This window comes from Numida meleagris, chromosome 2 (genome assembly GCF_002078875.1).
Source record: "Numida meleagris isolate 19003 breed g44 Domestic line chromosome 2, NumMel1.0, whole genome shotgun sequence".
Lineage (NCBI taxonomy): Eukaryota > Metazoa > Chordata > Aves > Galliformes > Numididae > Numida > Numida meleagris.
The window spans coordinates 110,012,902-110,038,158 of NC_034410.1; the positions used below are offsets into that span (position 1 = coordinate 110,012,902).

The following is a 25,257-nucleotide window of genomic DNA, read 5'->3' on the forward strand; positions in this document are numbered from 1 at the left end:
ATGCAAATGCTACTTTCTACGGAACTTTTGTGAGAAGTGATTCCCTATGAAGGTTTTGGGAGCATACATACGTGCTTCTGCTGCATCCTACTGACTATCATATCAACGTCACTGGGACTAGAGAAGAAACAGGAGAACATCAGTCAGGAGAACATCAGTCATGTGGCTAAACTGCTTCTGTTCAGCTCACTCAGTCAAGCATCATGCAAGATGAGGATTCCATATAAAGGAGGTGCTACAACACCTGCTACTTGTGTTGTGAGAGCAACTCAGATGATGGACAGTAGGTTCATTACCATTGCCAATATACAGATGAACCAAGATGAATTTGATAGATGGAAATTTCATGTTTGACAACACAATTTAGCATAGCCTATGTGGCCAGGTTCTGACATGTCAAGGCTCTTCCTTGCCTCTTCTCCTTCCAAAAGACCAGCTCTCTCCATTGCTACCAAGCAGTGAAAACACTATGATGGAACTAAGAGTATTTCAAATAGCTTGCCCTAGTGCAGCTTGCATTATGTTTGAGCATTTGTTCCAAAAACTGTCCCTGTGTGAGGTGAGATGCAGGAGCACTGGCAGAGCAAAGAGCAAAGGTGATGGTCTCAGCTATATGGACAAGGTTTATATCCACTCCTGAGTTAAGAAGTGCTAGTAGATCTTAGTGTTATTTATTCAGCTGGTAGCTGTTATTTTGGTGGTAGATTTCAATGGCATGGATAGAGGAGACAAATGATGGTCGTTGGTGTGCTACATGTGCAGGTGCTGTTGGTTATGTGCCATGAAGTAAAGTGTCTCAATCTTGGATGTGACTGGAAACTCTGGAGATGTGAGATGGTCTTAAAAATGAAGGCAAGGATAGCTCTTTCAGCCTTGGTGTTGTGCCAGGGATGGCATTCAGGAGTCTACTGAGAGGGAGTGGTTGATGCCAGAGTACAGGGGAAAACATAAGTCTCCTTTTATTATTACTACAGCCATACTGCACAGCAATTTAATTTGCAAAATTCTTCCCAAGTTATTTCCTCCTAGTCTGCAGGGTCTGAGTGACACCCAACCTTTAAATATCTGTATAGCTAGAAATTAACCAGAAAATTATGATTGCGTAAAAAAATTCTAATTTTCAGTCTTATTTTTCTGTCAGGCTGAGAAGGAAATTAAACATACTCTGCAGTATCATTTATTAATAGTCATGCATACAGAGGACTTCTTCATCATTATGCAATAGTAATAGGAAACAATATAGCTTCAGCTGTATCTCCATACATAGTCTTCTGTAGGCTATTCAGTGAAGCATTCCTCAGTTGTTATATTTGTCTACTTATATTTTCCTGTTCTTGGAGACAAGGGATGAATGGAAAATTCTATTTCAAGATTATATAGATCATCTGTAATGTTTTATGAAAGAAAATTCAAATTATCAGCCTCCAGTGCACCACAGTTGTTTCTGCAAATGCTTTGTATGAGGATAACAAATAGTGTTCCCATTTTCCATTTGTATATTAGTATTTCAGTTTGCTTATGAGAACAGTCTCTTATTAAGATTGGGCTTGCTGGCATTTGAAGTTAATATTCTTATAAATTAACATTAAATAGAGGAACGTGAATTTAGGAATGCACTTCAGTATAGCAGTTTTTAAGATATCTGAAGATATTTTTTGCTTTATAATAGAATTATAGAATCATAGCATTCTTTGTCCCATGCATATAAAAAAAAGTTCAAAACATTTTGGCAACTGGCTTGTGCTGTATTGACATGAGCAGGTGAGAAGTTAAACAGAACACCAACACACTGACAGATGATGCACTTTTTTCCTGGTTTCTGTAGGTTATGTTCTTCATTAATTTATAGTCAAGAGGAGATTCTTGCCATGAATATGTAGGATAATGAATAATTTGCATTAGTGTGTTACCATATAAAATCTGACTTTCATAATACTGCTGCTACTACTTTCTACTAATGCTGGAATAGTCTCCTTGCTCAATTTGACTTACCCAATGCAAAAGAAAGAAATATTACCTTTAATTTCAAGGCTGGGTTTATGTCTCTCCTGTTTGGCATATTGATCCTGTAAAAAAAGTCCCAGTACAACATAAACCAGAACAGCCTTCACGCCACCTTCACAAAGGGACAGTGGATCTGCCATGCTTTGCCTGGATTCTCCAGCAGCCCTGAACTCAAACTCAGCCACCATCCTGGAGCCCACTGTGAATCAAACACAGAGCTGGGGAGGGGAGCAGTAAATTACTCCCAGTGTGGTACAGGGCCAGAAAACAAATGTTCCTGAAGAGGTGAGAGGTGCTTTGGTGTTGAGACACAGAGCTTGGTTATAAATACACTGCTAGGGACCTAGAATGTTTCTGCACAAGCCAGTGTGCGCAGCTGCAGGCTTCAGGCCTGGGGCTGCCTCCATCTGAGGGCTGGAAAAATCCATGCGGTCTGTTCAGATCGCTGAAAGTGAGACATTATAGGAAATCCACCAGCATTTCAATAAGCTGCTTTTGTTATATATTAAGCCTTTCAAAGCATGGCTGTTCCCTGCCAGTGGCAATCAACTAATGTCTTTGAGAAAGTTATTGCTGAGACTATATCACAACTTCAAACATTATTTCAAAGGAAAGATGTGAGCAAAGACTTTCCTTTGGGTGCAGGTTGCTAAAAACGGATTGAAAATATGTGATTTGTCAAGTCTGATGAGGATATAGTGATGTCCTAACTGAAATCCTACATAACCAGGATGAAATAGTACTTTAACATAAGGACTAAGCAGAAATCAGCATTATTTGAGTACATACAGAGGCTCAAATGCAGTTCTGAGCAGAGATACTTTCCTGAGAGAGGATGCACAGAAGATGTTTTAACTTCAAATACATATTTAAGTGAAAAAATAGAAATGAGATTTTTCTAACTTTAGGCCTTGTGCTACAGTTTCCACAGTTTATCAGCTTCCCCTGATATTAGCAGTGATTGCTCACCAACAGTTTGGTATGAATCTAATTTTGCAGTTGTTGGACTAGGTTTGGAAACCGCTGGACAAAAATTTATGACTTGTCTCAGGGAATCATAATAAACAGTTAAAATTGGTCTTTTGATGGCTTTAAAATCAGACAACTTAATTACTTTAGGAATACATATTAATTAACAATATTTGCTTTGCTGCAGTGCAGTACCTTGTTTGGCCACTTATTTTTATTCCACCCCAGTATTTCTACTTGCTCAGCTTAAATGAAAACCTACTGCTGCTAAGCTGTACAAAAGACTGTCTATACAAACAGCAGAGGAATAATTACAGTGTAACAATGGGATTTAAATCTGCTGGTAATTTCAGAGAATAAAATGTTAACATAAATGCACTGAGACTCAGAGTATGCATAATATGTCCAGATGTGAGTCTGTAATTAGTGCTAGAGTGTGATACTGAAATATACCCAAAGGTCAGGAAAGAAAAGAAACAAAGAAAATTTATGCCTAAAGTTGCAGAAATTTCTGTCATTTACAGTTTATATTTACTCATGCCAATGACGAAGCTGTCTTTTATTTGTAGATTGACAACTTGAGTGTGGCCTTTGACATGACTATGTATTTGTCTCCTGGTTATCACCAGGATATTGCATGGATCCAGCATTTGTCAGGAAGCAGTAATGCTGCCTCACAACAGGGTAAGAAAATTTGCCTCAGTCACGACTGCTCTGGCGCTGAAATTATAGATCCTTCTGGGCTGTTTTCAGAATGAAACAAAACGTAGTGCATAGTCTAACACTGAGTGCATGAAAGGGAAAAGTGAATTTCTCAGCAAGCTGCCAAATCTCTATGAGGCAAATTAAAAATCAGGAACAAAGGCCAGCAGTCAAAACTCAAAAGAAGAAAAGAAAATGCAAAACTTGAATTGAAGAAATACTTCCTAAAATTTCTGGCAAATATTAATCACAAACCTTTTGTCTTCACCTCTCCTCAACCAATTCCAAAATCAAATTCAGGAATCAAACAGTGATAAAATATACCACAGCCTTACTGGAGTGCTCCATTCCAGATATCAGAATAAAATTTAATCAGCATCAGTTCCCTTGTCTGTTTTTCTAACCTGTTTGACATGTCAATATATCAGTGTTGGCTAGAAAGTGTAGGCTACTGTAGAAAGAGAATGAAGAAATACTTTATGTGTTCGTGTCAGTTAGCATATTGTTCACCTGCACTGGGAACCTGAATAAAAACATCTTGATTCAATATTAATCTGATAGTCTCACTGTTAGGGAGCGCACCAAATTTTTCATGAAGTTATCTCAATTTACTAATGTGACATTTACTTTTTTAGCCCTCCATTCCCCATACTGATCACTTTTCTTGTCTGATAGCATGGTCCTGATTCCTCCACAAAGCCCAATTTTCCTGCATACGGGAATGCTTTTATTTTTGTCTGTCTCAAACTCAACAAAAATTGCTAGAAATCTTTGTAGATTTTTCTGTATATCTCCCAAAGAAGATGTTTGCCTACCTAATACCACTGTAGATCCACTGCTTTTAAATGGACTCAAGAAGGGGTTAGATTGCTTTTGATTACTTGACAAAATGCAGCATCAAAATACACGCAAGACAGAGCTGGAAAAGTTCTCAGCCACTTCCCCATAGTCAGAAATATCCAAGGTTGTTTCCTTGCATCATTGTAGGGATAATCATGGGGAACTGCATACATCTTCAACTTCTTGTAGCAAGGTCAACAGCAATCAAGAAATGAGATGTTGTATCTTGATAAGAAGAGAAATACCAAGGTGTATTTATTCTTTTTTCAAAGTAGCTGGATTAGGTACAAATTGCACAATGGACTCTTGAGCTTTTTAATGTAAATTGTTTGATTTATATTTTAATTCTAGTATCACTTAACAGAATATCTACAAAAGCAGCTATTGAGTTACATATATGTTGGATTGTTGTATATGTTAGGCTCCCCAAGGCACCGAAGTTGCCAGAGTTCAAGAAGCATCTGGACAGTGCTCTCAGATATATGGTCTGATTTTGGGGTGGTCTTGTGTGGAACCAAGAGGTGGACTCAGTGATCCTCATGGATCCCTTCCAGCTTGGGATATTCTGTGAATCTTCACTATTGGTCTCTCCTAAGTGTTGATTATGTCACATACTGCTTGTCTTCCTACTGTAGGATTGTGCGCAATTTGATGTTTAGCTTTGTTCCTTAAGATGTCAATAAGCATTTTATTTAGACTAGCAAAGTGACAAGTGAATCACCGTGAACAATGGTCTTTCTTATAATCATGCCCCTAAGTGACCTCTGCTCTGTTAAAATTAACTTGGCTTCAAGATTCTACATATTGGAATCAAGCAGTAATAATGGAGGTGATGCATAATGTAATTGGTAACTAAAGAGAAGTATTTCACAAGTAGGATACTATTGTGTTTTCTAACTAAGGTGTTGCTTGTTTTACTTACAGATCTAAAATGAGTTTGGGAAGGTGGGAGGCAACAAAAGAAGAAATAATGTTTTCTGCTCTAAAATTTATTATCCTGTGTCTATTATCTTGTGTAGAGAAGGATTTTTCTTAAAGGCCATAATATTCAATGCTTTTTCTTCTGTAGAATAAGAAACTGTAATAAATGATGAGGAAAAATATCAAATAGTCTCAGAGAGTGCATCCAATAGCCCCTATTAGATTTATATCGACTACTAATTCTCATATATCTTGGATACTGTTCTTCAGTAAAAAAGCATAAGCATGTGATTCATTCTAGTGTGATTGTACCAAAACAATTACAACTTGTATGTAATTTGCTTTAGATGATTCCTGTCTGTGAAATTAAGTGATTAAAAATTTGTGAAGGTACACCTTCACTCTTTTGGTTTATTGACAGACATATTTCCTGCTCAAATAGTTGTCTCATTCATTTGATAGAGATGCTCAGATGGGAACAAACCGAATCTGGGATATCGTTATGAACAAAAGCAGCAAGAAGACAGAAACAAAACAACTCATGGTTAACATACGGTATCCAGAAATAATTCTATTCAATTTTGAAAACTACTTAGATTTCAGTTTTCATGCTTATTCATCTGAAAATTTTCAGTGAAAATCCTTGATTGACTAGTCCCTGCTTTTAAAATTTCAGTTGTACTTTTTGAAGAGGATGAACAATACTGTGGAACCTAGCAGATCTTTGAAAAATGAATAGTTGAAGCAAATGGTACACAAACAACACAAACTACAAACTGTTCAAACACAAGTAGTTGCTAATAAAGACATTTACAAAATACTGTTTGAAATCACCTTTTAGTTCAAGCTCTTGAAAGCAGCACGAACTAGTAAGAGTAAAAGAAGCAAAGAGATTATGTGAATTTAAACTGGCAAAAGATTATGTGAAATTTAGCTTGGCAAAAAAAAATGTTTCTTCTGCAAATGTGTTTGCTAAATACTACAGCACAAAAACATTATACTTTTTAATTATGCATTCACTCAATAAATTTGCCAGATAACAGTCATGGGAAATGCAAAATTTCTAATGACAGATGGCACAAATTGGGGCATGACTGTATCCATTGCGGGTCATGGTGTACCTAGTATGAGCTTAAACATGTGGCTTAGGCTGAAACATTACAGACTCCTGACCCATTCAGATCACTCTGTATGCAGTGACATGGAATTACCCTGTACTACATGGTGTTCAAAACCACCTGTTTCAACCAAGATCAGAGAAAAATATATGGTAAGCACTCTAGAATCAGAGAATTATAGAATGACTTAGGTTGGAGGGAACCTTAAAGTTTATCTAGTTCCAAACCCCTGCTATGGGCAGGGCTTCCACTCACCGGGACAGGCTGCCCAGGGCTCCATCCAGCCTGGCCTTGAGCACCTCCAGGAACAAGGTACCCTCAACTTCTCCAGGCAGCCTCAGCACCCTCTGAGTAAAGATTTTCTTCCTAACATCTAACCTAAATCTCCCCTCTTTTAATTTGAAGCCATTCATCCTTGTCCTATCACTATCAGACTGGATAAAAAGTCCGGTCCCCACCTGCTTGTTAGCTCTTTTCAAGTACTGGAAGGCCACAGTGAGGTCTCCCCAGAGCCTTCACTTCTCCAAGCTGAACAAGCCCAACTCCCTCAACCTGTCTTCATAGGAGAGGTGCTCCAGCCCCTAGATCATCTTCATTGCCCTCCTCTGAACCCAATCCAACAGCTCCACATCCCTCCTGTACTGAATGCAGTACTCCAGATGGAGCCCCACAAGAGCAGAGCAGAAGGAGGCAATCACCTCCCTTGCCCTGCTGGCCATCCCACTTTTGATGCAGCCCAGGATACTGTTGGCTTTCCAAGCTGCAGGAGCACACTGCTGGCTCATGCCCAGCTTTTTGTTCATCAGGACACCCAAGTCCTTCTCCACAGTGCTATTCTCAATGAGTTCTGCTCCCAGTCTGTACTTGTATCTGGGATTGCCTTGACCCAAGTGCAACACCTTGCACTTGGACTTGTTGAAACTCATTAGATTCTCATGCACCCACTTTTCAAGCTTGTCCAGGCCCTTCTGAATGGTGTTCCTTCCTTCTATTGTGTCAAGTGCAACACTAAGCTTGGTGTCATTAGCAAACTTGCTGAGGGTACACTCAGTTCCATGTTTATGTCAGTGATAAAGACGTTGAAGAGCACTGGTCACAAGACAGACTGCTGGGGGACAATGCTCATGACTGGCCTCCACCTGGACATTGAGCCACTGACTACAACCCTCTGGCTGTGACCATCCAACCAATTCTTTATCCACATAATAGTCCAGCCTTCAAATCCATATCTCTCCAATTTAGAGGTAAGTATGTGGTGTGGAACCATGTCAAAGGCCTTGCAGAAGTCCAGGTAGACAGTATCAGTTGCACTTCCTTTGTCCACCAGTGGTGTTACTCCATTGTAGAAGGCCACCAGATTGGTCAGACATGATCTGCCCTTGATGAAGCCATACTGGATGTCTTGGATTATCTTCTCATCTCACATGTGCCTTAACATCTCTTCCCAAAGGATCCATTCCATGGTCTTCCCAGGCACAGATGTGAGGCTCAGTGTCCAGTAGTTCCCTGTATCTTCCTTTCTCCTTTTCTTGAATATGTTTCCCTTTAGATAAAGTGAGATTAATATTTTATTTATATTAACTGCAGATAAAATATTAATGTGATCTCATCCATCAGATAAAGTTGATAGGGCACCCTATTAACCTCATTTTGTGAAAGATGCCATCTTTCTGTATCCCACAGATTATATTGTTACGTTGGATCCATTGTCATGTGCTTCAGCGTGGTTATCTCAGGCTCTCATCTGTTATCTCTCATACAGCAAAATATTCTCAGTAGGTCTTTGGTGTTTTTTGGAAAATATGGTGCAGGTAAGTGTAGAAGAAGGATTTTGCAAACACAACCCTAGCTTTGGATTTTATCTGTTCGTGTCTTTTATTCAGATCAGACAAGCAGTTTAACAACAGAAAACACTGGGTGCTTTCTCACTTATAATTCTGGGATATTGTAGAAGTTCGAATTTTTTTGAACAAAAATTTTAAAAGGAAAATGGAGAGCCTTAGAAAAGGAAAGTTCTCCCAAATATGCTTGCTAGAAGATTAAAAAAGCAAAATTAGTTTTGAAAATAAATAATAAATTGTATTCTTTGGCCAATATTGCACAGAGCAGAAAGGAAAATGTTTTCTAAATGTTATTCTTCTTATCTGTTCCCTCAGTGAGACAAATCTCTACTCTAAAAGTGCAGAAGAACAAATTAAAGTTATTAAATGCAGTAGCTAGAGGTGCCACATGTAACTTCTCTGGAAATCTAATTTTTCACGTCTTTACTTTAAAGGAAACTGGCAGTGAGTACATTTTTAGTATATGGCTAGGACTACTGAGACATACTCTCATCAAATTTATGAATAAGTAGGAAGTTTTTACTTCTTTGTGGTCGAACTAATACTATTTTTAGTAAAATATTGGATAGAATAAAATTATGCAATTGAACCACAGGGCGATATAGAAAGAAGTGATCCAATACCATTTTAGAAAATAAGTTTCATGTGTTTAAACTTTGATGTGAGCTGAATTTGCACTTTGTTTTTTTCATACATGGCTTAGAGAAGCTACTGCATATTTTCTAACATTTTATCAGGGTAAAGTTTGTGTACAGGTGGGGCATATTTGTCTTGTCTCTGCATTGTCACTCATTGCTTGCTCCTGGGGGAGATGGAGGAAAATCCTAGGCTAATAAATTAAACCCAGAATTTGTGCTATTGTACTGTTACGCCCAAGAGAAAATTCATGTTCATGTGGCAGATGCTTATTACTCTCTTATGGTTACAACTCTCCCTTCTTCCTAGCTTTTTATTTTATCCAAGACTCAATTTCTGGAAGAGTCTGAAGATATCTGGACTGACTTGCCAGCTGCATCACCTGTTAATTTTACACCAGCATCTGTTTGTGTGCCACTTCCCTGCCACTCACATCCCCATCATGTTATCCGATACTTGTTTTGGAATCTGTACATTGCCTTTTAGACCTTGGGCCTGATCCAAACTTATTTAAATAACTGAGGAGACTTCTATGGACTTGCATAGTTTCTGGATTGGGCCTGCAGCCTCCCAGCCACACTATGATAGCTGTAGGTGTCCCGGTTCATTGCAGGGGAGCTGGACCAGATGACCTTTAAGGGTCCCTTTCAACTCAAATAATCCATATTCTATGATGTGCTTAAAACAGCATGTGAAATGCCAAGACTTGTCCTCTTCTCAACTTTCTTCTCTCTTATTTCAGCAGTGCGTCACTTCTGCAGAGCTGAAGCGTAGCTCTGATCCTACCTAAATTTCTTTGTAAAGGAAAATGACACATTTATCTTTAATGCAGCTTGCTCCAGCTGGTCAGCATGTTTTGCAGTTTAAGCCAAATCTGGTCTGCTACCCAGGCACCTTAGCCAACAAACAGCTTGTGTATTCACTGGAGAGTATTAATTTCATACATTCTGTTTTCGCTCCACATCTGAAGCCTTGATATCATGAGCACAGTAATTTGGCTGTTCCCCCTTTATCAAATCCTAGCCTTCTACAATTACATTTAACAGTTCATAGGCAAAGTCCAGCTAAATTTATGTTGAATAATGCTCACTGAAATGTACAGGATGATTAGGCTAAACTATCCAGTACAGAAATGGTGGTATGAAGTAATTCTTACAAATCTGTCTTTACCCTCCTCAGATTTGGGGCTCCCCAGCCAGTCCTATCCTTGCTGTTTTGTGAGCTGCTGGATACCTGGAATACCAGCGTGCTACAGCTCCGTGCAATGCATCAACCTTGGCTAAACTGGAGGCTATTAAAGCACTTTCCTTTTTTTTTTTTTTTTTTTTTTTTTTTTCCTTCTACTGGGGACCATTACCTGATAATGATGGAATCTAAGTTGAAATACCTTTGAAATGCCTTAATTATGAATCAAGATCCCAGAACTGGGTCCCCAGAAAGTAGCCATTAAAACATTTCAAACAGTTAACTTTTCAATCTGCATTTAACATACTCAGCCAGCAAAACTTGTTTTCTAGCTACAGTATGCATGAATTATGGTGCTTTTTCAACCAAGAGGGATTAATCCTACCTCCTTTAACCTGCAGTGCTTGATACACCAATAATTAAAAACTAGGTGATATGTGAGTGCATTTTCCAAAGTAGGTAATTATTTAGAACCAAAAATCATTTTCTCAAGTTTAAAAGAAACTTTTCTGAGTACAGAATAAATTAAAAAGGAAAAGGAAGAACTGACTGGGTCTGTTGTAGATTTCTGGAAGTGTTTCAGAGGAGTGTGGCTGCCTTCCTCTCTGTTTACACCCCTTGTCCTTTATCTAGCTTGACCCCTCTACTTCAGTTTATCATGGCTGCAAAGGCACTTCTCAAGAACAACTTCTCCATTTTTTTCTATGTCCATATTCCCTTGACTAACAGTACAGACCACTTATAGATGAAAAGATTGTTAGGGAGTATTTGATCTGGATTGAACTAGGGGTCAAGAATTGGAAACATGGAAGCCCTCAGAGTGTACCAGTATCTGTCCCAGCCTAGCTTGATGCCGAACGTAGAAGAGACAAGGTCTGGAGGGATACTACTGAAAGCTGACAGGTCTGAGTTGCCCAGAATCAGGAAGAATGAATCCCAGAACAATACGGCTCCCAGCAAGTTCATTTCCAGTATTTCTCAACTTGTATCTGAACTGAGGTTTGAGCTAGCAGCTTTCTGATGTGCCAGTCAAGCTTCTTCACCCAGACTAGCAGGACTAATTTAAGATGGGTATTTACGAGAAAATTTGTCTGTTTCGTAAGTACATTGTGGTGCCTTCACCTTATCAATTTTTTACAGCTATGGAAAGAAGGAAGACTGAATCTTCCCAGAAAATATTCTTACAAATTTATGTGTTCCTGTCCTAAATGTCTCAACTAGCTGTATATCCAAGTTATATATGTAATCGTAATCTTCATTGCATTCAACACATTGCAGCAGTGAAGAGTTCACTGACTTGAGTACTTTGGAACAAGGACATCTTTTTGTTGTGCACTATTTTCCATTCCAGAAAACATATTATTGAATTGCTTAGGGAGACTTCACCTTCCAGCATATGCTCCTATGAGATCTAAATGTGTTCCTTGACACCCGTATTTTATATAACTCATTTAACCTAAAACTGCATTTGTCAAAACTGTCTTTTGTTTCTTTCGGTTTGGCTTATGGGTAGTAAGAAAAATAATGGAAGAGTTATAGGAAAAAGAAATGAATCTTAAAAGGAGAAAAGGAAAAATATAATGTTTTGTGTTGTTTTTTTTTTTAAACCTACTAGTTGGATTTTTCTACAAGTGAAAGAAGCTAAATAATATTACAGAAAATGTGTAGAGGAAGTGTTTTCTCACAAAAAAAAAAAAAGAAACTTACTTATTTCTCAGAAATTCCAAGAAGGTAATACTTTTGTGACTTCATCAGAAAAATAACGTTCTTTGTACTCTTAAGAACAACCTGCCATTTTCTGGAAAATATTAGAAGGACTACAAAATCATTCATGACTGTTTACAACTGAGAACCAATTGCAAAGCCATCGAGTTACTCATGATATAAAAAGGGCAATTATTATAAATAACAAAATTATTTGTGGTTTCCGAAAAGATTTTTTAAATTGTCTTTCTCAGAGGAGTTACTATTTCAATCTATAATAACTTGAATATTTCAGTAGTAACACTTCAGTTATCCTGAATAGCTAAGTCCAGTCAAAATCAAACATTTTATTGTTGTTTCACCAGTTAATACTATCAAAAATGAAAAATATGTAATGACCTATTAATCTTTTGAATCTGAGTCAAAGATTAATGGTAGATTTAAAAAAAATCAAGCATCTGTTTTGTCAGTTAAGTTGAAGAAATAAATATATTATCCAAAATGATTCTCTAAAGAGAATTCCATAGGAAATAACTCCTATTTTTGCCAAAAGGAATGTATGCGAACAATTGTGACTGTAAAAATTGTTCCATTGTATATCTCAACCTGTGAGAAGACAGTTGCAAATAATTGTCTTCACAAGTAGAATTAAAAATAAAACCTCTTTGATGCAAAAATGAAATATTCATATCTGGGTTTCATTTTTTAGAAAAAAAATGGAATTAACTAGCTGTCAAGGGGATACGAAGTCTTAACTATGAGAAAGTTAAACAATGCCTAACTCTAACTCATTACTTTGTTTCTCTGTTGGAGTCTTCATTAGTAAAATTAGGTCCTTTAATCGAAATAAAATCCTTTTTTTCCAGGGATATGTAAACGTTACAACAAATATTTACTAAGAACAACGTCCATCATAATATTGAATAAAATCCAACAAACAACACAATTCTGTATTGAAACACAGAAATAATGGGTTTGCATCTTCTGTTTGTTGACATTGTCTCTATTGAGTACTCTGGTTCAAATAAACTGTTAGAACTATTTTTTGATAGGGAACATGTGCTTCTTCAAATATGGCTCCACATAATGGATACAACCACAGCAATATGGACAGAGCAAGACCCTTTTACAGTGCTTGAGTAAGCATACTCTTCTGTGGACACTGCTGTGAAAGAATAATTAACAATATGACAAGCCTAACTCTACTGTTTTTTTAATCTGTAAAATGAGAATAGAGATTGGGTTTATTTTGAGGAGGTTTTTGCAGTCGAAAAGACACTACAAGGATGTTTGTATCAGAAATAGTGCTGCCAGCAGGAGTGAGGTGATTGTCCGTCTGTACTCAGCGCTGGTGAGGCTGCACATCAAGTACTCTATTCAGTTTTGGGCCCCTCACTACAAGAAAGACATTGAGGCCCTGGAGCGTGTTCAGAGAAGGGCAACAAAGCTGTGAGGGGTCTGGAGCACAAGTCTTATGGGGAGCAGCTGAAGGAACTGGGATTGTCTGGAGAAGAGGAGGCTCAGGGGAGACGTTATTGCTCTCTACAACTCCCTGAAGGGAGTTTGTGGCAAGGTGGGGGTTGGCCTCTTCTCCCATGTAACTAGTGATAGGACAAGGGGGAATGGCCTCAAGTTGTGCCCGGGGAGATTCAGGTTGGACGTTAGGAAATACTACATTTCTGAAAGAGTGGTCAAGTGCTGGAATGGGCTGCCCAGGGGAGTGGTTGAGTCATCGTCACTGGAGGTGTTCAAGAAACATTTAGATGTTGTACTAAGAGACATGTTTTTAGTGGGGAAATATTGGTGATGAGTGGATGGTTGAACTGAATGATCTTGGAGGCCTTTTCCAACTTTGGTGATTCTGTGATTCTATTCTATGATCTGTAGTAACTGTTTTTGCCCTGACTTCCCTCTGTTCAGCTCTTCCCTTCCTGATAGCCTGGGCAGGGAATTGGTTATGACTTTCACTGATGTGCTGAGGAGAGGCAGTGATGCTCCACATAATGGCTCTCCTTGAGTTGGCAGGTACTGCATACATTTCTGAAAGTAAACGGAAGTATACCAGGGTAAAAGTTGCAAAAAACTTCACCAATAAAGCAGCTGTGTGAAATCCCCACACCCTTGTCCTGATCTGCTATATTTTCCACTTGAGTTTTTATATATTTCCACTTTCAGTTTTTAACGCTTCATAAGCGGCTGAGGGAGCTGGGATTGTTCAGTCTGGAGAAGAGGAGGCTCAGGGGAGACCTCATCGCTCTCTATAACTACCTGAAGGGAGGTTGTAGTGAGCTGGGGGTCAGCCTCTTCTCTCTTATAACTAGTGACAGGACAAGGTGGAATGGCCTCAAGCTGTACCAGGGGAGATTTAGGCTGGACATTAGGAAATGCTACTTTTCTGAAAGAGTGGTCAGACGCTGGAACAGGCTGCCCAGGGAGGTGGTTGAGTCGCCGTCCCTGGAGGTGTTCAAGAAACATTTAGATATAGCGTTGAGAGACCTGGTTTAGTGGGGTTATGTTGGTGGTAGGTGGATGGTTGGACTAGGTGATCTTGTAGGTCTTTTCCAACCTAGCTAATTCTATGATTCTATGATTCTATGATAAAGAGTTACTAGTTGGGAAGACATAGATACTAGAGAGCGGTTGACCAGCTAGAATCCTCTCCTCCATAATATAGTGTGTCTATTAGATCTACAGGCACTGGGGGCATTTGGTTCTCTTGCAGTGCACACTGGGAAGAGTATGTCTGTAGTTCAAGGCAACTGCTGCTCAGCAAAAAAGCAAAAATTGTAACAGAATAACCCCTTTTTCAATTCCACAGACCCACTCCACCAAGGCACTGCTGTTGCAACATACCACTCTTGAGAATGCTGCAAGTCTCTCAGAATTAATGCTGAAGCCTGTGGACCAAGTTATATTTCTATTGAAATCAAGTCTTATCAAAAACTTGTTGTGTTTATAGACTTCCTTTGTTTCCTAAGACATATTCAGTGCTCTCATGAAATATTCCTGAAGAATTTCCCGATAAAGTAAGATGCAATAACTTATTGTAGATCTTTGGCAGCTGCCAGAAATATTTCCTGTCTAACAATGTAAAAAATATGATCTCTAGACAGAGGTTTTTCTAGTGGTGAGCAACAGTATGAACTATTGCTTAAAAACCCTTTGCAATTTGTCTTTAAATATTTACTGTCTCCAAATCTTGTCATGTGATGTATATCTTGTGTAGAGATTGATGCACCTGTTTCCTAAAGTTAGAGCCAGTGGGCAGGTGTCCCAGGGTCCCTTTTCATTTCAGAAACCTCTCAAACCATCAGTTTGAACATGTGGCTTGTATGTTGCTGGTCAAAGGCTCTCCTCAGCATATTGAGAGTCCTGGAAGCTCAATCTTAAGGGCCTATAATTAAATCTGTGACTAGGTACTTGTGCATCGTCATTTGAAAGGAACGCTGCGCTGGTAGCGATCATTGTGTCCAGAAGTAATTTTTAAATTGGAGCAACAGTGTAGAGTTTTGTTAAAGTTTTTTGAATAAATTCAGCATTCTTTTTCCCCCTTGGAGATGAAGAAGTGCTGCTTCTCTTTCAGTTTTTGTACTAATAGTGTAAAACTTGTATTTTATGTAGAACCAGTCAACAGCAACAAAAAAGCTTAATTAAAGGGTAGTAACTATTGTGTGCCTTGCTGGTTCAATGCCCATTTACAGTATCCATAACTGAAATAATCGTGGAAACTATTTACTGATCCTTTCCATTTTAACAAGGTAGGAAGAAACACGGCAAAAAAAAGTAAAGAAAAAAGGCAGCTTACCATCATGTCTATCAGCCTGACCACAGCATTTCCTGCAGAGCTGGCACTGAGACCGTCACAAGAAGCAGTGTGAGTGTGCTGGAAAAAGAGCATCAGAAAAAGTGTTTCCTGACACACTGGGCACATTTGAATTCCAGAGCACAACAACTGGGTAACAAAGTTGTCAAACACACTCTGTCTTTAATCTAAACTGATTTCTTGATTGCTCAAGTGGAAAATCAGTTGAGAGAAAGGGTGTTGACAATAATTATTGTAAGTAACTGCATAAAACCTTGCCAAGTTTACAATCAGTAATGTGCCAATTTTCTTTCTAATTGCTTTGCCACCAGTTTTGGACAGCTCTGATATGCTGGATATATGTTATTTTCAAGACAAGTTGCATGCACATCAGGTAACCAACAGTTTGTTAATGGTGAGGTGTTGATTTGTTCAGCTATGCCAAATGGGAAGAACAGGTGACTGATGCCTGTCATGACTGAATATTCTCCTTTTTTTTCCCTGGTAGCTAGGTTTTCTGCTACCAGAAAGTGCGCTGCATTTTACAGTGGTTTCTGAAAAGGTTTCAACTGATACTGAGAACCCTCAGTCATCCAGCAGTTTCCTTTCCTCCACCTTTGTGTGGTCCTCATGCAGCTTCAGCTGTGCCTTTTCCACACTAAAATATGCACTTCTCCATCTTACAGATGCTCAGCTCCCAAGCTGACAGCACGATTTACTCTTTCTCCTTTCTTACATTTTTGTTAATCAATTTTGATGGCACAATTTCTATTAACTCCCAGATTAAGCCCAAATATCTACTTCATTGTCTTAATGAAGGGAATACAGACTTGCAGAAATGCAATTTTTAAAATCTAACCTTGTGTAATTTGAAGGAAGATTTTATAGGAAAATTGCTTTCAGGTGTTCACACTGAAGTGAAATCTTTACTTGATAACCAATGGTAAATGAATTGATTTCGCATAGCTATGGGACAGCAGATAACACAGCCAGAAGACACAAGAAATGTGGCTTTCACTTGGTCTGCCTTGCACCAAATTGCGTACTTACAGATTATAATACCTCTCAAAGTGTGCATTTGTAAAAGTGTGAACTGTGCCTTGTCCCAGTTTAATGGTGTGGGCATGCCAGAGTCCTCATGTGTGTTTTCCTAATGTTTAGAAAGTCCTTTTAATTCTGAATATCAAATTCCTCTCTTAGCTACTTCTATGTTTTCAGATCAAGGCCACCATGATGATGTCATGTTCTTGGAAAAATGCAAGAAGAAGGTGCATTTCTGCTTATTTTCAAACTGGACTGTTTGTCAAAGCTAAATCATACAGAGGGTGTTGAATATCTTTAGCCCTAAACAATATTTTTTTAAAGTAATATGTTTTGTGGGCACTTAGCTGTTTTTTTCTACCCTCTGAACATCCTATTGACAAGATTGTGCACTTCAGCCCTTCAGTAAAGCCAAACACCAGTGTCAAGATGCTCGCAGATAATGACTATCAGTGACAGGTATTTGTCCCAGAGTTGCTGTATTATACAGGGAAGGAGGAACTCTTAGATGTGAGAAGAGAGTGGTAGTGCTAACCCTTTGGCCAGTACTCTGAGAGAGAAAATGAACTGTGATAGAGTGAATTGTAAGGAGATTTGACTGTACTGTTGAAAATCAGAAAATTCAGGCCTCTGTATTATCTCTGGGAATTATTCTGAATAATTCTGTACATTTAAGGGTCACAGAGGAGGAAATCTTTTTGTATAATTCAAAGGACCAGCCAAAGTGAAGCAATCTGCCGCTTTGTTCTTCAGATTGGGCAGGGTATAGGATTAGTTAACTTGCAACGGATAGGAGAGTGCCAAATTTGAAGTTGTAATGTAAAGGAGACAGGCTGAGAGAGCTGGGGTGTTCGGCCTGGAGAAGAGAAAGCTCCGGGGAGACCTGAGTGCGGCCTTTTTGTATCTAAAGTGGGGCTATAAGAAGGAAGGGGACAGACTCTTTATCAGGCTCTGATGTGATAGGACAAGGGGAAATAGTTTTAAACTAAAAGAGGGAAGATTTAGACTGGATATAAGGAAAACTTTTTTGTGTGTTTAGTGTGGTGAAGCACTGGAACAGGTTGCCCAGAGAGATGGTGGGTGCCCCATCCTTGGAGACACTCAGGCTGGATGGGGCTTTGAGCAACCTGATCTAGGTGTAGCTGTCCCTGTTCCGTGCAGGAGAGTTGGACTAGGTGACCTTTAGAGGTACCTTCCAATTCAGTTCTCTAATTCTGTGAGTCTGAAGGTAACAGTAAGAGTAGGATATTGGGGAATATTTGTATATTCTGGAAGAGTTCTAAAATGTTTGCCTGACTTATCTTTCCTGCCAGCCTTCTTGGAGATTCTATTAATTACAAGCTCAATTTCTCTATGAAATTAAACATATAAATAATGAAACTCAAGCTCTTCGTATTAAGTGTTTCTACTGAATGCCAGTGAATGGTTTGGTGTTTAAACAAAAACAACTCCTTCCTCCCCCATGATCTTTGCAAAAGAAATTCAGAAGAATTAATACTCTGATCTGCATATTCCATTATCAACCTGAATTATGTGTGATAGATATAAATATTCTCTCTAAATTGTTAATTTAAAGTAACACAGTGGAAATCAAAGTATCTGCAGGGAGGGGAGAAAGAAATGTCTGAAAAAATGCTCTCTGATAATTTTGACTGAAAGTAACTGGTGTCTTTTTCCCTTGTGATTACTCCAATTCATACAATGATACAGATATTCGTCTTCACACCAAATTGCTTTTACTCAGGAAAGTTAAGAGTATTTCATTGGTTTCACTTCTGGCATGGCTAGTAACTTCCTTAGATCTGAGAACAGTCAGCCTCTGTGTGGGTACCTGTACAACCGGATGGGCTGTATGGGGACAGCCAAAGCACAGATGTTTCCTGCTCATGTCTCCACACAGTGCTTGAGAAAAAAGAAACAGTGTGGTATCAGTGAAGATATGTGACTCTTCAAGTTTTTTACTTTGCACTGCCAGAGTCCAGTTAACAAGATTTTATGTTAACAAGATCTCTAAATCTCTAATTTAGCGATTCAGTTTTCTCTCTACAGAATGTGCTCAATATGAGGTTCAATCCAGGGTTAAACTCTTGCTGCTCTGTATTGTCTATGTTATTAATGCCTGCAAATAAAAATGACTGGTCTCCATAGCAACGAGCATCTAACTAAATCTAAGAAGAAATTTTCTTGCTTCTTTCTCTTTCACCAGATCAGACTAAGAACGTGATGTCCTCACAGAATGAAAGCAGTGTTTTTGAAATATGCATCCTTCCAACACTTCCCCAGCAAACCAAAGCAAGTTTAATTTCTCTGTTGTTTGTTTATCATAGCAATGTCACTGTTGCTGTCATGATATTCCCAATGCATTAACATCTCTTTATCTTTTATATAAAAGAATGGGGAAATTCAGGTAACAAAATACACTCTCATTTTGTTAGGATCCTGCAGCCAGAAACATTCAGAGAAGTTGCATGAAAAGCTAGTAGGAGAAATTTTGTAGCTGTTTTCTCTGCCATGACACTGAACTGTCAGAACATTGCACAAAACCCGTTATTCGGGCCAAGTGGTGCTATTTTGCCTTGTATATTGACACAGGTGTGACTGAGTTTTAGGCTTTTGAAAACTGAAAATCAAATAATGAGAGAGAATACAGCATAACATCAATAGAGTGCATAATGTTTTGGGTCTGGGGCTACATTACTTCTGTTTCTTTACATGCCCTCTCTTTCTTCTCCCAGAAATTATTTCCTACCAAAATTTTTGGACTCTGACTTTTTTTCCATTTTTTTTCAGATTCCTGACAAAATGGCCAGTGGTAGTTCTGTGTAGGTGTGTGGATGCACATGTCATGTATGGATTTCACTTAGGTATGTAAGCAACCAGATGCATTGTATTGGATTGCTGAGATTAGTTCCATCATGCAAGTGCAGAAGACACTGAGATGTCTTGACATGTGGTACATATATATATTCTGGGACACATCAGCTCTCGTGTGAAGAATATAGCTCATATGAGATGTGTCCCTGCACTCTAGTTGTAGAGCTTACGCACATATTTATACGTGGGACTTCTAAACCAAGAAATATAACCACCTATGAATTTATGTCCTCCAGAACTTCTTTTGCCCTTCATGTCTAAATTTAAGATGAAATTGTTCTACTCTGGGACATAAAATGTAGTTTTAATAACAGATCCTATGCTCCTTTTTTTTTTTTTTCATTTTATATCTAATTCTGAATTAAAGGCAGCCTTATGATACAGGACTTCTAAGCAGAGGACCTTTAGCATTACAATTGAGTTCTGAAAACAGAAAAGCCCTACAATGTCTGTCTTTCTCTGTCATTGTAAATAGGGTTGCAGATACCTTTGTCATTTAGATATCTGTTCTCTTTGAGTTTAGCAGATTTAGTTTTTACACGTAAAAGAGTCAGTATAGGGATTCTGATATCACTGGGTGTCAGAGACTGATGTCATGAGCTTTGGTTTTAAAATGACTTTACATCACTTTCAAGGAAATGATGAGCAATGTACTTACACCCTTCAGCAAATAAGAAATGAAAATTTCTGAAAATAGCTAAAAAATCCATTTCACTTATCTGAATCATAATTAAAGTATTATATACAGAGATTTGCCTTTGTCAAGCTGAAATAGGGATGAATGGTTCATTTTTTGAAGGAGGCAGAATATTTGAACTTTAATGACCATCTCACACACAGCCAGAGGTCAAAAGTACATGGACTTAACAGCTGGCCACTTTTAATTTAACTCCCCAAGGCTTCTACATACTTTAGTAAGCCTGGTGGTGCCAAAAAGACCTGGAGGAGTCAGCATTTTTCTTTCCAGTCTGTAAAATATTTCCTTTTTAGATTGAAATGTAATTGAATCCAAGTGACATAGAAATGTGAGGGAAAATATTGTGGGATATACTGTCCTCATCCTTATGGATGACTTTGTCTTTTCTCTAGGGTGCAGATGCAGAAGATGGAAGGACAGCAGTAATAAGACTTTCCATCTCTTCCCTTATTTATTTATCAGTGCCACACGGTACCATCCTGTGTAGTATTAGTTGAATATAAAGGTTTATTTGTTAACAGGCTTTTCTGGTTGGGTCTGTGATAGATAAAGATAGAAAGTGAAATTTGAGTATATGGATATAGATAGTTTTAAAATTTTCTAATGTTATTCATTCAAAACTATAGATCTACCTGTGTGGCTGGACCTACTATGTTCAGCTACAGCACCCTGGTCTAGAAGTCCACCTTCCTGGCCATGCACCCTGCCAGCTGGGGATCTAGAAACAGCCAGGGAAGACTGTGGTACTGATCATGATGCACTTAGGTTCCACCTTCAGCTCTTCTGCCTGAAATGTGTCCTCAGGCCTTGCCTCAAGGCCTGCAGCACCCCATGTCTTCCTGCATTTTTTCCATAAGCCAACTGTCCTGCTATGCATGTTTCTACTCCTGTGCTAACTTGGTGTCACTGGCCCCTTATCCTTAAACAGATGATACTTCATCAAGTTAAGCAATCCCACCAGCTGATCAGCCTGGAGTGAGAAGAAGGTCCACATGCTACTTTCAATAACAGAGAAAAGACCATTTTTGCAAATGCCAAACAGAGCACACTTTCCAGGCCAGCATGAATTAAGAGCCTTGTCCCCTGTTTTAACCAGGGAATCTGTGGAGACAGAAGGCAGATTTCAGTTGTGCATTTGCAGCATAGAGTAAGGGCATACAATCTCTCAAGATGGAGCAGGCTGACTTCATCTGGCCATGGATGATAACTCCTGAAACATGGGTAGAAGAACAAAGTACTATTGCTATGAGAGGCAATGAGAAACAGTTTTCTGTTTTCAACAATCTCCAGGAGAATAAGGTGGAAGGTTGGTAACAGCATGTATTTCCCAGCAATAGAGACAAAACAGAAAATATGTAATCTCAGAATCTTGTAGGAATACCACAGGAGACTCCTTCCATCCCCCTACCTACCCTTTATTAGACTGCAGGCTGCAGCAGATGCCAGTGCAAATACAGTCTACAGAGACTTTAATATGTGGTGCAGGTTAGGGTCATGTGCTCAATCACTGGGATATGATTACAGACAGGAACTGAAACCAAAGGAGGTCCTGAAATGCTGGTAGGGCTCCTAGGGTTATTGTTCCTCAAGGTGCTCAATGCGGAGGGTAGTTGAGGTGTGTCTGGACAGCTTGGAGGTGTCCTCTGAGCTCATGATGCCGATTGAGACTTGACTGGCAGTCTGAAGGTAGACCTTGGGAAAGTGCAAGTAGGCAAATGTAAACCAAAGCATTCTGATGGAGAAGAGCAGGGAACCAATGCATTTTGGTTTTGACTAAATGCAAAACAGCATTTCTTAGAAACAGTGAAAATGTTAGTGCCTTCACCTTTTTCCTGAAAACTTCTTTTTATGTTTTCAGCCACTTGTGTGAATTAGTTTTGATATGCATAATACAGTAAAATTTTCAACATTTAAGTTCCTGGATATTTCAAGTCAGCACAAAGCTGGCACATCAGTATGACCTGAACTTCAAACACCAGATAATACTGAAGTATGGAGTTGTGTTTCATTTACTGTGCAGTTGGTATTACAGATTGATCAAAAAGCATTGCACAAGTACATAATCTCTGAATTTTGTCAGTTTGAAATTTAGTCACCTAAGGAAAAAAATACTTCAAGTAGATAATCATATTTAATCACCACCACAGCAAAGCAGATGACCAGTGAAGGAGAGCAACATTTTACTGAGTTTTGAGCATGTGGAAAAAAAACCAAAAAACAACCTATGGCTGTCACAGATGAATGTGTCTTACAAACAGGTAATTATTCATAATGAGTGACATAATGATTTCTCTCATTTTCTTTGGTAAATTACTTCAAGACATCAGTGATGACAGATTACAGACAAATCCATAAGCAAAGAGCACAATGGAATGCTCACCCTGTTCAGCAGGTGGGTGTTTGAGCTGTATTATAGCAATGTCTTCTAAGTTTTGCAATTTAGTAGACATACTCTTGGAGCTTTCCAGCACTTTGAAATACATTTATTTTCTCTAAGAGCTGTCATTTCTGGAAGGAATTACTTTAAAGATTTAATTGTGTATCTTAACTGTTTGCACAAGAACCTGAAAGGCTAAAGGCTAAAAACTGAGCTACTATAGATAGAAAATTAAAAACATCCACCCAAATATATGGAGCTTATCTTCAAACATAAAGATGAGAGGAGTTTAGCACTCATAGCTACAACAGTAGCCGTTAGTAAGCATCTGCTTTTTCTTTTGTACTTTTTTTTCTGATGAGAAACTGCCCATCTTAGTGTTGATTGTGTCAATAAATATCAGACTAGTTACTGTATGCAGTTGCAATTGGACTAAATATTTGAAGGCCCCTTCCAACTGAATGAAACCTATTCTATTCTATTCTATTCTATTCTATTCTATTCTATTCTATTCTATTCTATTCTATTCTATTCTATTCTATTCTATTCTATTCTATTCTATTCCGTTCCGTTCTTGTATCACAACAGAAAGAAGGTAGCTTGAAGGAGAGGTAGGACTATTTCAAAAATTGACTACTTTGTAACTCATTAAACAATTCGCATGTCAAACATTACACTTCCAGCTTGAGAAGTTAATTGCATTTACAAGATTGCAGGTCTTATTGAAGCAGCAGAAACTGAAGGCTCCAACTTAACTAGATTGTGTCTGTTGTGAAAGGTCACAGTGAACAGACAGTAAGCCAGAAATGGTGGCAATAAAGTAAATGCAAAATCCTCTGACACAATATTCTTGTGGATAAAAATAAATAGACTTGGAAAGAATTTTAAACATTTAATCAACCCTATCAGGTAATTATGTGTTCAGCAATTAGTGTTGTTAATGAATTTAATTAATAAATTGTATCAGTGTTTTATAATGAACCTGCATATGAAAAGTAATTTTTTAATTTTCACTAACTGAAAAGAGTGTTTAATTACATGCATTATTTTTTGAACAGAACAACAGTTGCACAGCAGAAGTGCTTCTGAAGGTCAAAATAACTACAACATTCTTTATTTGTGAAAGTAAATAGAAAGCTTAAATTGAAATGTGTAGTAATGTATAATAAAAACAAAGGTTAAAGATTAATTTTTTAATACGTTACAGGAAAAAAAAGCAAAATTAAACGGGAAAATTATGGGGAAAAGGAGCAATGTGGTTTAATTGTCCAGGTTTCTACATCCTTAGCTACCATTTTTTGCTGGCATAAAACAAAATGATAAAAGTTTAAACAGAGGGAACATCTCTCTCATTCTGTTCTTTGCTGGGGTAAAATAGAACACTCCACTGAAAATCTAATGCAAGGTATTAAGATTTTGACAGCATGCCATCACTGATTTTGATGTTACCCATATTATACTGATCCAGGCAAGAAAAAAAAGACTAGGAACAAAAGTAGAGTGCTAAGGATCATTTACTGTTTGCAACCAACTTCTTACTGCCAAAACTTGAAAAGAATCCAGATGGTTTTCTTAGCCTTTATAGCTGGAAAAAAAAGATATTTTCTATGCCTGTGACAAATTGAGCTCCTGCAAGCATGTAAAGACTGTGCCATGGGGAGGCAGCTGTCTGCTCTCCTGAGGTATGTCCCCCAAAGAACAAGATGTGGAAATTTATCCTTTAGGGCATTAGCATTTCAGTAGTATCACTTCAGATAGATGCTTATGAAGTTTGTTTTCTTGATCAAACCATCAAAATAGTACTCTTTTGATGCTGATTGTGCAGAACAGGTTTCAGTGCTGTAAGACTAATATTTTATTCCAGGATTTTTCAAAATCTTCCCCAGAGACTCCAGAGCCAAAAGATGTTAGTCAGTGTGACTGGTCTGATATGTACTGGCATGCTGCTGGTGAGGTCTGTGGCAATGGGATGTATTATTGCATGGAAGTCAGGTACACTGATTTCAGATCATCATCCCAGGAGATTTAGCTGTCAAGATAAATAGGAAAATGAAAAGAATTTTACTTTTGTTAACTTCCCAAGAAGGAGAGATGTGCATACTAACTGGAGATGTAACTGGATTTATTTTTCTTGCAGATAGTCTACTACATCTGTTTTGGCATGAGCTCAATCTCCTTATCTTGTTCAGTAAGTGATAATTTATTGCTATCCCTAACATACGTTCAAGGAAGATTGTAATTAGACCCTGGAGCTGAGAATCTTCATGGCAACTGAACCACTCGAATGATGGGACTGTTCTGTGGGGACTGTTAAACTGAAAGGGTCTTGTAAGCACAGGCACATCTTCGTATCTCACACTGACTGTCAATTGCCAGTAGCCAGGCAACCCATTAAGTTACAGGGTTTTCAGCTGGACCCCTTCTTATATGTAAAATTACTTCAGCATCAGGATCAGTAACACCTTCTTCCTAAAGGACTGTGTCCTAAGGCTTTGCATGAATGTGGGTACTTTGATGTCTGAAAAGGGTTGAATTAATATTTTGGC

The 25,257-nt window shown here is 38.3% G+C and overlaps 1 long non-coding RNA gene across 2 annotated transcripts in view; it reads left to right on the forward strand.

Moving 5' to 3' along the window:
* The window catches only part of LOC110394191, a 60,737-nt gene that overhangs the window by 11,879 nt on the left and 23,601 nt on the right, over positions 1–25,257 (forward strand). Inside the window, exons 2-3 of one of the 2 annotated variants that reach the window (XR_002435437.1) lie at positions 19,554–19,627; positions 24,849–24,899. This is a non-coding gene — a long non-coding RNA (uncharacterized LOC110394191). Of the gene's footprint in view, positions 1–18,969; positions 19,056–19,553; positions 19,628–24,848; positions 24,900–25,257 lie in introns of those variants that run through there. The other variant, XR_002435436.1, reaches the window with a different exon arrangement.